A 15,933-nucleotide genomic window follows, 5' to 3' on the forward strand; every position below is an offset into this window, starting at 1 on the left:
CAGCATTTATTGGGATCAGAGATAGGTGAAAATTACCTACCCATTACTAATATTCCTTTTTAGGCAAGGTGCTCATGGATGTAGTAGCTGGGCAAGTTCAGATGTTCTTGGATGAAACAGATTTTAGTAGGATTTCAGATCAGTTTATGGGTTCAAAACAGCCTTGGTTGCTCTGAGAGGAAGAATCCTGCCCCCTTGATATTCCTGGATCTCTCAGCAACTTTCAGTACTATTGATTATGACATCTTACTGAGCTGGTTTTGTAGAAGCTGGAGAAGAGGAGAACTGTTACTGGGCCTCTACTGCTATCTTCAGGACTGCTTCGAGAGTGGTCTTAAGCGCCATGACTCTTAAAACTGTGAGGTGCCATAGGATTCCATACTATCTCCCACACAGTTTGCTATCTAGATGAGTTTGGGATTGGATCCCCAACACTATGCTGATGAAATTCAGCTATACTTCCTCATGTCAGATGCAGCTGAGGATATGCAGATGCTGGACCAGTGCCTGTATGCTGATGGGCTGGATGAGAGCCAAAATAAACTAGAGATTAATCCCATTAAAATCAGTGCTCTGTGACTTACTGGTTTTCAGGTCCATTAATTGGATAAATGTTCTGCCCAGCTCTACTTGAAGGAGCAGATCATGGTCTGACAGTATTTTTGGATCCTTTCAGTCCCTGAAGGGCTAGATGGACTCTGGATCATAACACCTTAAAATTGCTTTGACTATATTGTCAACCTTTGCCTTTTGAGGGCAAAGATACCAATCATAGTAGTTCATACTTAAATAACTTCCAGTCTATTGCAATGCAATCTCTGTGGAGCTGCTGTTGAAAATGGCTCTAAAGTTATAGTTTATATGGCACACTATAATAGATTATTTCTATTGTTTTTACCTCTCCAGAATCTAGTTTTCCCTCACCACATGTTGCTGTAGCCCACTCTGATTAAATGGAAAAGAAAGAAAAGAAAAAGAGCAGGCTTCTAATATAATGAATTTCACAATGCTTGGGGTATACAACACTTTTTGTTGTTCCATTTTGTGTGCAGATATAGAGAATGTCTGATTTGCTGACTGTAGAACACGCAACATGTAGCCACCGCTAGCCTTCCCTTATTTTTGTCGCAACTCCCTGGAGAGCCCTGTGCGGGGAGCAAGTGATTCGCTACTGCCCCCTCCTTCAGCTCTCTTAAAATATGTAGTATAGCATGTATTTCTTGGATGTCCAGCAGATGGTGCTGTTTTTGGAAGCATATTTTTACCTGTCACAAGTGTGACATCTATATAATTGTTGGTATGTAAAGACATGAAAACATTCACCTGTTCGAATGCTATGTTGTGTCAAAATTTCAAAGCAATCGGTGAAGTATTTTGGGAGATTTGAGGTAATGAACAAACAGACATTTACATTTTTATTTATATAGATAGTAGCTAGATTCCCAGTGTGAGTATTTAATAAAAACCACTGACAGTGCAGTCAACCCTCTACAGTTGTGAATTTGACTTTTTGTGGATTTGTTTATACATGGATTATATTTTAAAATATTCACTCTAGGAATTTCTAGGCTCTCTGGTATGAGTTTAAGGAGAAATTTTGCTGGAGGTTGGTTATAGAGTCATATAGAGAACATCACTCTAGAATCTCTAGATCCTCCAGTATGATTCTTTGGTTAACATCTAGCAGACATTAGAGTCATGCTGGAGATTCTGGAGAGGTAAAAACAATAGAAATGTTATTATTTTTATGTTTTTACTTTTGCAGTGGTCCTTTACCCCAACCCCAGTGAATGTGGAGACTGACCGTCATTTCTGTTCTGAATTCAGGAGCTAGTGGTGGCATGTAAAATAATTAATGTCATGCAATGTTAATGCATAAATAATGCCTCTTCAGTTTCCCACCAGTGGATGCCATGAAAGAGCAAGAATATGAAAGAGAGCCTTCTCTGCTGTGGCACCACACTTGTAAAATTCCTTTCTATGGAAGGTCTGATTGGCACCAATACTGACTTCTTTCTGGTGCCAAGTTAAATATGACTTTTTTAAAAGCCACTTTGGAGTATTACAATTTTTCCCAAACCTAGCACTGGTATGTGTTTTTGAAATCTCCTGACCTTGGATAAGGATAATGTTGCCCTATTGATCTTCAGATGAACAATGGATTGGTCATGGTTGGAATACTGTTCAGCATGTTCTAGATCGGTGTTTCTCACTCTGTGGGTCCCCAGATGTTTTGGCCTTCAACTCTCAGAAGTTCTACCAGCTGGTAAACTGTCTGGGATTTCTGGGAGTTGTAGGCCAATACACCTGGGGACCCACTGTTTGAGAACCACAGTTCTAGATTATTCCCTTTAAAGCGGAATGAACTGTCTTTTAGATGTGTCTGGAGAGCTACTCCAATCAGCCCTAGCCAGTATAGGTAGTTTTCAGGAAGCTGGAAGCTGCAGTTCAATATCTGGAGTAGCCCATCTGCTCTAAAGCATGGTGGTCTCAGATTAAGATGTGTATGATTCTGTGTTCTCACTGGAGGCTTAATAACTTGTGTGACCAGAAAAATCCTTTATGAACGTACATAGTTGGAAATAGCTCAATCACTATTCTCTGTTCCATGAATCTTCTGCTAGGACAATTGTACAGTACTGTAGAATCATAGATTTGGAAGGGGCATATTTGGCTATTAGGTCTAACCTCCACCTCATCCCTCTTCAATGCAGGAAAACCATCTAGAGCTTCCAAGCAGGTAGCTGTCTAGTCTCATCTTAAAGATGTCTAGAGAAGGAGTCTCCACAATCTCTCTGCTTAATTGGTTCCATTGTCAAGTGGTTCCTTCTAATGTTCAATGTTCGATTACAGAATGAATTTCCCAAAAGATATCCCAGCCTCTGAGCTTTTCGGGTCCCAGTGAAACCTTCACCTAGGTATTTTAAATAACTCACATAACTCGCCCACTGTGTCAAAATCCTGCAAGAGACATGTTGATATCATGACTGTTCTCCATTTCCCAATCCATCTCTCTAACCCACCTTAAAATTCAGGCAGCTGCACTGAGGTACAGAGCTGTGTGGCACTTCAAAATTCCATCCCTTGAGATTGCTACTTGTATTTTAAGGGGAATACCAAAGAGTTATAAGGTCATAAGCTTGGGACATTGTAACCACCTAAAAGGATACCAACCTCTGTATTGAATTTCAACATACTATGAACTGGCGTATTTTATGTTGCTTGTGATTGTATGCTTTTGTGTTCTGTTAATAGCAAATTTGTTTTTGTGTTTATATATTATAAACCAGATAATTTTATTTGCTGTCATAGAAATATTCATTCAATAATGTAACCCTTCCACCAATGTTATTGAGAGGAAAGAACTTTCAGTTGTATTAATATTGCAACCCACTAAGAAGTCTAGAAATCTATGCCAAATTGTGTGGATGTGTTTCCCCCTGAACTTGCAACATGTGTTATGAAGCTTTGTAAGTTTATCCCAAATTGTTAAAAAATACCATAAGAACATAAATTATTTTGTGTGGTGTAAAAGTTGTTAAATATTGTTTTTAAAAAAATGTTTAAAATTACAAGAGTATGCAACACTTTGTCGCTGTTAGTATAACAGCCATAACATTCAGATTCAGGAAGAAAGTGAATTTCTTTGAAAGGATGGCACTTTTAGGCAAGGCCACTAAAATATGAATCAATTTAGGTATAGTATAATCTCAGTATTGTTTCTATATTCCATTTAACTACATTTGATGTGCTGTAGGGATCGGACAAACTGAGTCCTTCCTTCTCTGTCTCTTCTTGACAGCAAACAAGTCTAGAACAAACAGAACAGTTTAACCTATTTCTAGCCAACAATGCTTAAATTGTGAAATTGCACTAATAACAACAACCACAACAAATAAAGGGACCACCGTAGTACAGAAAGCCAGGCTTACAAGGGTATGAGGAAGTATAATTATGGGAATGCAGAATGATGATTCAGCACAAGTGCACTACTGAGAAGAAGTACAGCATCAAAGATGTTCAACCCAATATTTATCCATTATCTATACTAATATGATTGTAGTGGAATAGTGGGTGCTACATCAGGGTGACTCTCTTGTTTTAGCTGCCTAAGATTAATGTGGCTAACCTTTTGGGCAATGATAGTTTTTGAGATCCAGTTCAGAATCTCTAAATTGTTGTGACCTGTGTGTGAATGAAAAATGTACAACCAAGCACAGTATTGTGTGACTCATCATGAATGTACTGATGAGAAACAAATGAGAAGCAACTATAATGTGAAAATGCAAAGATATCTGATTTATTACTAAGATAGATGGAAGAGGCTGGATGTACAACTATTGCCTTCAAAGGGACAGAAGACCTAGGGTTGGGAGGGTAGCAACTACATGATCATCTGATCATCTCCAAGAAAGACCATACAGAAAAACTAATGTCATGTCAGGTGTGGATTGAAGGACGGGGCTAAAAGTATACATCAGCTTACTGCTCCTAGTGGAAGTGCATTATAAATAATAAGCATGTGCAATCCATTAAAAGTTACTTACAAAACTAGGGCACGCTGTTGTTTTGTTTCTAAAGTATTTCTAATTTTTCAGAGGTGAAAATTTCAGAACTCTAACAAGACTAAAGAATTTTCAATTTCAATCGTGGCAATCGTGCATGCGCAATAAGGAAAACATCACTGACCGTGGGGAAACTTCAGGGGCTCCTGTCTCCCTTATTTTAAAAACTATTGGGGTGAAACTTGCTACAATGGTAGAACACATTTTTGCCCACCACACTTTGCCCATCAAGTTTCATAATGTTTTACATGTCTACAGATTTTTTGGGGGAATTTTTCAAAGTTTTTATAAACAACATTTTTAAAAACCGACAAGAAAAGAACGATCTACTTGATTTTTATATACCATTCACAAAATAACCAGGGCATCAATCCCCAGAAGTTTCAGAAAGATTCACAGATCTACAGATTTCTGGGGATTTTTAAAAGTTGAGATAAACATTCTCCCCCCCCCCAAAAAAAAGCAACAACAGCTATCCCCTTGAATATCTGTCTGCCTTTATGACACACAACTGCATAACTACAACTTAGCACAGATTTATACTATTACTTACTTTAGTCCTCTTTGCAGATTCCATGATTTTATTTATTATAATTAGACTGACTCTAAATGCCATGGCTGGCTGCTGCAGCCAAATGGATTCTGGGAAATGTAGTTGAGCACAGGCATATGGCTTCTCCTCGCTTTCCAAACTGCACATGTGCATAATTAAATTACTATAAATGGGGAACCTTAAGGGGCTCCTATATCTTTCATTTTTAAAGCTATTACAGTGAAGCTTGCTACAATGATAGAATACATTTACCATTGTTAGCCCACAAAATTTCAGAACGTTTCACTTATCCACAGATTTTTGGGGAATTTTCAAACTTTTTAAAAACATTTTTAAGACAACTACAAGAGCTAGTGCCTTGAATTTTCTATCCAATGACACAAGATAACAGGAATTCATTCTCTCCAATTTTCAGAAATACTCATACTGATTTGAGGGAATTTTTAGATTTTGTAACAAAAAACTGTTTAAGTCTCTCACTCCTCTCCTGATTGGTCCTTTCTCATTCTGATGCACAATGGGAAATGTAGTTTATGGCAGAGCCCTTTGAATTCTTTGGCAATTTAAAGGCAACATGGTGTCCACTCTACCTCCCCCTCTCTCCTCCATCAGCATTGATTGGCTGAGAGGCATGCCAACAGATTTAACTTCACCTCTCAGCAGGGTTTGAGTGTTCTGCGCATTTTAACTGCATCACAGACACATCCGATGGAATCGAAACTTAAGAATTGAAGCCTTCAAAACGTTCAATTTCTTAATGTTTTCAGCACACCACTCCGGAGCATCGGAATACGTGTCATAAGTGTGAAACATACAAAACAATAAAGCAACAATAAAATGTAACTTCTGTAGTTTGCTGTATAAAATGCATGTACAAGGAGGGGTGGGTGGGAGTGGGATAAAACAATAAAACAACAATAAAAAAGTGTGAAGCATACAAATAACATCTAACTTACGATGATTTCCGATACAAATGCACATGCCTAATGAATAACACCAAGTCTTGTTGGAACTGTGAACCTCCACTGGCAGGGTGCTACTATTTCAGAGGAAGGATGGGCCTAAATCAGTTGGTGAATCCATGAGACATGAAGTTCAGTAGCAAGAAAATAAAAGTGATATATGGAGCCATTAGCAAACTTTTTTGAAACCTTGTGGACTATGGTTGGGAAAGCTTTAAATTGATGCAGACCAGAAATATATCTAACCATTGGTGATCAACTGGGTAAATTCAAAGACCATGGTGCATTACAATAGGCTATGCCATATAAGCAAGAAAATATAGCATAGAAGGTGTGATTTTGCCATTAAGACAGTATATCATTTAAAGGTAGACATATAGTTGGGCAGGATGCCCAGTATATTAGGGAAGCTTAGTTTGCTTATAGGGCTGTTATAATGTTAGCTGTGCCATAGGGACAAAATGGGCTGATTTTTTCCTACCAGTTTTGAACTGGCATAAGGTGAGCAAACCAAATACTGAACAATGATTCTCACCTTTCCCAAAATGCAACCATATTGTCATCAACCTTTGTTTTTGAACAAGACATAACATTGGTGCTCTATGTTCCCAGCTAGCCACCAACTAAGAGTCAAAGCTGTACTGTACATCATGAAGTGGTAATGAATGGCATTCTTTTAAATTCAAAATCTTTGTATATTGCTGTGAAATGATAAATGGAATGGATAACCCACCTTGCCACAAACTACAAGTGTTATTCTAAGGGCAAGAGTGACTAGTAGTGTTATTTTTTAGTATGGTGCAGCTTGCTGCTATTGCTACCTACATTTTGTGGGTCCAGAGTTATTGCAATTTAATGTAACGGCATTGGATTTTCCAGATAGATCTGGAAGTGAACTGATATATTCTGATATATAACTGTTATATATCTTGCAAGGAGCATAAGGTAAGGTTTTCCCCTGGCATTAAATCCAGTTGTGTCCGACTCTGGGGGTTGGTACACATCTTAATTTTTAAGCTGAAGAGCCAGAATTATCTGTAGACGCCTCCAAGGTCATGTGGCCAGCAAGACTGCATGGAGCACAGTTATCCTTCCCACCAGAGTAGTACCTATTGATCTACTCACATTTGCATGTTTTCAAACTGCTAGGTTGGCAGAAACTGGGACAAACAGCTTATGCCGCTCCCTGGATTTGAACCTGTGAGCTTTTGGTCAGCAAGTTCAGCAGCTCAGCATTTTAACCCACTGTGCCACCGGGGGCTTCTAAACACCAGCAAGGGGTATGTGGTATGACAAATGTGAATCAGGCTATCAAGAAATGTGCAATAATTTGGAGAAGAGCAATGACCAATCTTGATAAAATAGTGAAGCATAGTGACATCACACTAGCAATGAAGATCCGCATAGTTAAAGCAATGGTATTCCCCATAGTAACATATGATTGTGAGAGCTGGACCATAAGGAAGGCTGAGCCAAGGAAGATACACACTTTTGAACTGTGGCGTTGGAGGAAAATTCTGAGAGTACCTTGGACTGCAAGAAGATGAAACCAGTCCATAGTCCAGGAAATAATGCCCAGCTGCTCACTGGAGGGAAGGATATTAGAGGCAAAGATAAAATACTTTGGTCACATAATGAGAAGACAGGAGAGATTGGAGAAGATAGTGATGCTTGGGGAAATGGAAGGAAAAAGTAAGAGGGGCCAACCAAGGGCAAGATGGTTGGATGGTATCCTTGAAGTGACTGGCCTGACCTTGAAGGAGCTGGGTGTGGCCATGGCCAACAGGGAGCTCTGGCGTGGGCTGGTCCATGAGGTCACAAAGAGTCAGAAGCGACTGAACATGCATCCCAACCTCAATCGCTACTTCCACCTGAAAAAACATCTACATTAAGAATTCACTGTTTCTTCTGCAATAGAGTGGGGGATAAGAAAATTAGCAGATGGTGCCCTATTGCTGGAGAATTTGCTTGCAAGGACAGCGGTACTTGTATAATCCTATTCCCATTCACTGCATTCACTGATAAATATGATGATGAGAAAAGGACTCATGTGGTCATAAGTTTCTTGAAAGGCAAGCCTTAATTTGTGAAAGCCTTCAACAATACAAGCCTTAATTTATTGTTGATGTACTGTTTTATGTCTATGTCTCTTCCTTTGTATATGATTGCAAGACTTTTGGCACTTTCACCTTTCCATATTTACATTGTTTTTGATGTCTTCTAAAGGCATGCAGTTGTTGAGGCCATCTGACAAAATTAGATTAGAATTTCTGATCTAGGTGAGACTGTGTATCTGGAGAATTCACATTATAAACAATTGCAATGCAACTTTCACAAACAATAACTGAAAGATCATTTGACATGTTGAAGCAATTTAAGCCTCTTCTTTGCATGTGTGTGTTTGTGTATATAATGTGTGTGAAGAGAAAGAGAGTGCTAGTTTAAGCTGTTGATTTGAGGGTAGCTGACACAATGAACTAGTACCATGAGCATCACTTGCTGTGTTTTTAGCTAATGCTCTTGAACACTGTTTCAAATTACAAAATTTAATTAGCTATAAAAATGCTAGAAGGAACAAACATCACTCCATTGTCTTGATATCTTTCCTGAAATTAGTCTTTTAAAGCAAATTTGCCATATTAATCATCTAAAAATATTTTTGATCACTGAATTATTAGTCTCCCCAGCCTGTTTTCAGGTATTCATTGCCATAGGTGATTGCCTCTTAATTACTACATGGGCGCTTTCTATTCAGTCGTATTAATTCATGTTTTCTGGCACGGTCCCAAATGGCAGCCTTGCCCTATATCTTCTAATTACTTCTATAATTGAATTTGCCCACTTTTCCTCACCTATTTTTTTAAATTGACTGTGTTTGTTCATGGTTTATTGTGTCTTTTTTGTGTCAGCCCTCTGCAAGCAGAATGTACATTGATTCTTTCCTCATTTCTCATTAATTTTCAAGAGCTCTGCTGTGTGTCTGTTTTTTTTCAGCCTGTCAAGCCTATTGCTAGACCAAAAAAAAGTCTTATTATTAAAGGTTAGGTAAAATAGACTGAAGTTAATTAATTCATTAGTAACTCTGAGCCAATTACTGAAGTCTCTTCTTATTTATATACTTGTTAACAAGACAGAAATGAGAAATATCCCTTATAGGTTTTTGTCCTTCAGAAGTTGGTTAAACCCTTTAGAACTTGTGCATTTAGTTCCACTTTAAGAAGAAATTTTTAAAAATTGATTCTACATTAGATGCTTACGGCACAATTGTCACCTGTTAAAAGAGGGCTTTCATGTATGACACTTGAAAAACTTTCATCTCTTGCATGTACTATTTCTGTGCAGTTATCAATGTTGTGATTGCAGACTTGGAAATAGAAGAGAACCATGAAAGTCTATTATAGCAAAAACAATAAACAGTTTTGAGGCACCTTATACATGAACAAAATTTATTATAGCCTGAGCTTTTGTGGGCTATAGTGCACTTTATCAGATTCATGAAGTGTTACCATGGTTAAAGTAGGACTGTAGATATTGAAGGTAAAAGGAAATTAATTTCTGCATTTAATCTCCATTTGACCTTACTGTCTACTGTCCCAGTTCCAATCACATGTATTTTAAGTGTGTATGTGGGTGAGAGGGGGTGTATATGTCTGATGTCCTATATCACCATGCATCTGATAAAATTAGCTATAGTCTACAAAGTCTCAAGATATGATAAATGCTCTTAGTCTGTAAGATGCCAAAGCCTTTCTTTTTGAATTGTTGGTTCATCCTTTTTGATTTCAGTTGCTAGCTCAAATTTCACACATAAGAAATTCCAAAATCAATTGAAGCATAGAATCATAGAGTTGGAAGAGACCTCATGGGCCATCCAGTCCAACCCCCAGCCAAGAAGCAGGAACATTGCATTCAAAGCACTCCCAACAGATGGCCATCCGGCCTCTGTTCAAAAGCCTCCAAAGAAGGAGCCTTTACCACACTTCGGGGTAGAGAGTTCCACTGCTGAACAGCTCTCACAGTCAGAAAGTTCTTCCTAATGTTCAGAAGAAATCTCCTTTCTTGCAGTTTGAAGCCTTATTTAAAAAGCAGTGCATTACAATCAATTCAGATTTATACTTAAGCAAGGCCTGCATGTTGCAATGGGATTTATTTCCAATGGTGTATGGAATTCTTCCAGTTTAGAGCAAAGACCACCAACCTATTAAAAAATACAAGTTGAGTATCTTTATCCGAAATCCAATGTCTGGAATTGTCCGCATGAGTTATTGAGATAATGATACCTTTGTTTTCTGGTAGTTGGATGTTTCGTGCATAAAATTATTTGAAATATTTCTAAAATTACCTTCTGGTGCATGTGAAACATACACAATTTTGGCGTTTATATATGGGTTCCATCTCCAAGATCTCTCATTATGTACACATATGCAAACAAAAATATTTCAGTGTATGGAGGTTCATTTATGGAAGGACACAAGAATGGGAAAATGGGAGTCAGAGTATCTTAAGAGTGGACAGGTGAGTTTTTCATCAATCCCCATCCACAGTTCGGTTGGAGCCAGTCTTCAGTCTCATCTGCATATGTTTTTCATACCAAGGCTCAGATCTGGAAAATGTTAAAAAAGAAAAGAGAAAGATCTCCTAGAACATTTGTAGAATGCAAGCCTATGATCTGGAGAAGGTTTCCAGGCCAGAAGTGGCTCCTTCCAAGCAGGATCTAAGCATTTATCTTCTCAAAAATTAAACACATGGTAAGAATAAACACATCTTACTTCTTACCATATATCCTCAAATTGAAGCAGTATTTGTAACATTGTATGCCATGATTTTCAAATGATGCAGTTAACCTTAGGGCCTTTTTTCATCCACACATAATCCTCCAACTAAGCACCATCTTTTTTATTGATGTATCCTCACTCTTTAATGAATCTCTTTCATTACTTGCATCCCTCCTTCTTGACAATCACCATTTTTATGGTACGCTACTAATTCTTTCTCAAATCCAGCTTCCACTTTCTCCAAAATCTCCAATAAAATTTTTTAGAATACTCTTCAAGAAAATTGCAGTGTGGTTCTGATAAAATTATTGCGATCAGCTTTGGAAATTATGATAACTTCAGAATGTACAGTTGGAATTGACACATCTTTTAAAAAAGACGAGTATTCCTTAACTGCGTAGAATTTTATTTGTTAATTTTTACATCTTGGAATACAACTTTTCAACTTAATTAATCAAAAGGAGGAAAATAAGGCTAGTTCTGTCCTGATGAAATGACATGTGATACAGTTTCCAACTCTTTATTCTGTGTGTGTATGTGCTTTCAAGTTGCCTCTTCACTTATAGTGACCCCATGAATTCCATAGGGTTTTCTTAGACAAAAAAAATACTCAAAACTTGTTTTGCTAGTTTATTCCTCTAAAATATGACCTACAGCACCTGATATTCATTGGTGGTCTTCGCTTAACATATAAATACAATTCACATATGGAATGCTATTGAGCCTTCCTTTCAAAATAGCTGAGAGGAGAGAATTAATATAAATGCTTTCCTATATTTTGGGAGAAATAATGACCTGCAGTAATTAGCACAGCCTCCTTGTGGATCCATAGTAGTCCCAATTGTAATGGAGAACAAAGCTTCTTGAGAGATATTATAGGGAGCTGATGATCAATACCTTTGACCTATTAGAACAAAACAGATTTTGCCTTTTTGTAACTGAAGGGGGTAGGAGGGATGAAAGATTTCGACATTGCAATTGCAAAATCAGTTTTCCAGGAGATTATTCTAGCCACTTCTGTGACAGTCTTTATTCATTAAATAAAGCAAGTTAGAAGTAATGCAAAAATAAAAATAACAGCTAGTTAAATTCCAGCTAAAAGCAAATCCTTGCCTCTACTGAAATAGAAACCACTAGTTATTAAAAGTACACATGATAAGTGCCTCCCATCTATAGAATATCTTCAGATTTAGAAGCTTGATTCATATCTAAACTCCTCATAAAACTTGCCTCAAAAAGGACAAAGGACCAGAAGGTTTATAGGATAGACATTACTTCATCCCCCTTTAAACTAAACCTTGTTGAGTGCACTGAATAAAGGGATGGTGTCCTATATTTTTGAGGGGTTTTTGTTCCTTCAAGAAGACTGAAATATGATACCAAAATGCTTAAATATCATCACTTGCTCTGTGGGATGCCCAGCCAAGACACATCAGTTTCACAGTTTCTTTGCAGACCATTTAGTTTTCTTAGATAACTTACTACCTGTACAAAATGTTCACATGGTGGTCATGACCTAAACAGCTTAAATCCATTCTATCTAACTGACCATATCTCCCCAAAAGAGCCTTCCTGAACCCTGAGATCTACAGGAGAGATCCCTCTCTCATTCCCACCATCCTTACAAGTTTCAATGGTGGGAACACAAGAGAGGACCTAGGCTTTTGGAGCTCCCTTCCTGGTGAAGCTAGGATAGTCTTCTCCTTGCTTTTCTTATATTATGTTGGCAGGAAAATACTTTTTTATTTAGGCCTTAAGAATGGAAGGCTTTTAACAATGGAGCTGTAAATACTGTCAGAACCATTAATCATGGCAGAGGCGTCTGGGCATTCTAATACAGAGAAATGTCTTGATCCATCTCCTCTGCCCCTATTCCTTATATTTATTTTATTTTTATTTACAGTATTTATATTCTGCCTTTCTCACCCTTGGGGTGAAAATATATAGCATGCCTTGACTATTTTTATATGAAAATATATGTATTGCAATAAGGAGAGGATCACTATCCAGTCATTCAACAGCAGTAAGAGTGCTTGCATAGTTAAATTAGTAACACAAATGGCACAAATTAGTGCATAATCCACATTACTACTGGCTTCTCAGAACTGTAAATAAATTCACCCAGAGAATGCACTAGACTGCCAGTTATTGAACTGTGATTGATCTGTGAACTGTTGCATTCCTAGACATGTGTCTATGGCAAAGCTGCAGAGACATTACTGCTAATTTCTGTATTAAGTTGTGCCTTTAACTTATCTTATTTGTCTTTCACCAAGATAATTTATAAAATAATTAAAATGACAATAAAGCACAGAATAAAATTTAGTCAATTCAGAGGGTGAAATCAAGATTATGGGGAAAAACATCTTTTTGAACAGTTAACATATTGCAAGGCGCAAGTTAACAGCCAAGGGAATTGTTGAGGTGAGTGGCTAGCTCCTCCCTTTATTTCAGAGCATTAGAGGCAATTTCCAAATAAGACCCAGTTGTTTGGTCAGAATATCAAAGAGGAAAGATGAACCAATTATTGAAGAATTGAGCCAGAAAATGTAAAGAATGAATGGGAGAATGATAACTAGAAAAATAAACCCCACAAGACTTGTGTTTCAAAAGGTGTATCTACGTTGTAGAATTAATGCCATGTGACACCAGTGTAACTGACAGAGAAGGCTAAAGATTATAAAACTACAAAAATTGTGTCAAGGGGCATTATTTCTACAGTGTAATGCACTCAAAGTATATCACCGTATGGGACAACTATCATTGCCAGAACATAGCACTGTGGTCCAATGCTTCACTTGGCTCTTTTTATACATTCATCATTGATGAAATTGATGAAGTGTTCCATCAAGACCCACATAAATTGTAGAAGGATCAGGAACAAAACAAACAAATAAAAAATATTGAAACCCACAATTCTCCTTTAGACCAGAGAAAGAAATTTTATGAACCGGAACATAACAAACTCCAGAATGTTATTTTTACATCCTGGTTTAAATAAAGCACAACTCTTGACCTTGTACCACCCCTCCTGCTTGGACGTACTGATTATGTAGTCTAGCTCCTGCATTTATATCACCATTGCAATGAAACAGGCAAACAAGCATTAGGATTCTAACTCAGCTGAGTAGCTTTTTTATTTTTCACACATAGCCTTAATTTACTTATTAGTAATTTAAGGGGAAAGATAAACACAAACCACTGAAAACTGACGCTCCAAATGTAATCAAAAGTTTATTCTACATGATAGGCCTAAATTCATAGAACAGAATTAACCAACCTGGCTTTAAGTCTCTCTATCTGAGATAACAAATTGCCATCCAGTTTCAATGTGGTGTAATCATCAAAGACTTTTACGTGGTCCCACTGCTCTTCTACCCCTAGCACACTGCCATGTACGTCTTGGACAACTTTCCTTACTATATACTTTAAATGATTGTAGCTCTAGCTGAAGATTCTATTATTGTAGCTCTAAATAGCCCTCATACATTTTTGAGATGTTTGACCTTCATGTTTTTCTCCTTTCAATGTTGTTTTTACCCATTCCTTCACACACTGAAAAAAAGAAGTTTCTTCTGTTAAGTGAAACTGAGTGTGACGTACTCTCTTGGTAATTTCCCACAATTAAATGTGCCTTCAGTTGCTTTACACATTGCATTAGATTCTAGGTGCCTCTTAGATTTAGTTTTTTGGTTGCCTTCCAACTGAGGTGTTCAATGATCTACTATTGTGTGAATGAATCCAAGGCCAACTACATTGTTTGTTCTCAACCCACAGTGGCAGTGGGTCAAAGATCAGTATGTCCAATGGGGATGAAACTGATTTGGTTCTGCTGGATGGTATCTTTATCTTGACGGTCTCCTGCCTGTACTTCCAGACTGCTACAGAGCTCGAGAGCTCCTGACCATCACCAGGTGCCTTTGCTCACATCAGCTATAGCTTCTACATAACCAGGGAGAAGCAGAGGCCAGGAGCAAATTCTGATTGAGCTCTTCAAAGACAGGCCCTAAACTACAATCATTTGAAGTATATGGAGGTTTTGTGTTCTTGCTTTGATTGAATTTATCTTACCTGAAGACACCCATTTGATACAATGCTTTCTTCTTTGGATATCTCGCTGCTTTCATTCTTCATCTCAAAATCACTCCAAATATTTGATCAGGAGAGACAAAAAGATATATTCACCCTACAGTACTTTGATGGCCTCATATTGCCACTACAATGATTTGGTGGTAAAGTCTTCCTGCCTTAAAGTTTCTCTTCAATTTGCTGCAAATAAACGCCATTGTCTTCTCTGTGATACTCTCCATTCCACCGTATTTGTTGTGTCTTTTATATCCTATGCGCTCTTTGCTGACTAAGTATTCCAGACCTCAAGTTTTGAGTCACTGAATTGTAGTACTAGGAACTATGGTGTTTTGCTTCTGGAGCCTATTAACGCGTGCCTTAATTTTTAACAGCCTCTTGGTGCAGATTCACTGTGATTTTGGAAGGCTTTTCTAGGTATGGTTGAGGGCGCTTCCAGGCAGCATCAAAATCCGGGTCAAAAAAGTGAGCGCAAAAAATCACGAGACCTAACGAAAGTCCAAACACAGACTTGTCAGTCCCGCTAAATGGTCCCTCTCCATCTTGAGACCTTTGTTTGTAGCAGATTTTAGAAATCTGCAAGATGGATGAGGGACATCTTGCTTCAAAAAAATCTCTCCTAGATGCACTCATGCGGATATTCAAATGTACACACAATCGGATTTATTATTCTCTCTCCTCGCCCAACTATAAATTCAAGCTCTGTTTAATATCATAAACATCAGAATAAAGGAATGGTTCCAGAAAGTTCTAATTGTAATTGTTTCTTATTGTGTTTCCATTTATCCACCTGTATGTCCATGGCTCCATTTTTTGACAGCCCTGATCAGCTGTTTCAGGACCTTAAAACACGCACATGCGGTGGGGCAGTCCACATCAGGTTATATGAACAAAGTCACATGTTTTCCATGACTGCAGGAATATACAGTCATGTGAATATACACATTTTTAAAGGTGGAATCGGGTTTTAAGCACACGTTTTTAACATGTAC

The sequence above is a fragment of the Anolis sagrei genome, chromosome 3, assembly GCF_037176765.1.
Source record: "Anolis sagrei isolate rAnoSag1 chromosome 3, rAnoSag1.mat, whole genome shotgun sequence".
Taxonomy (NCBI): domain Eukaryota; kingdom Metazoa; phylum Chordata; class Lepidosauria; order Squamata; family Dactyloidae; genus Anolis; species Anolis sagrei.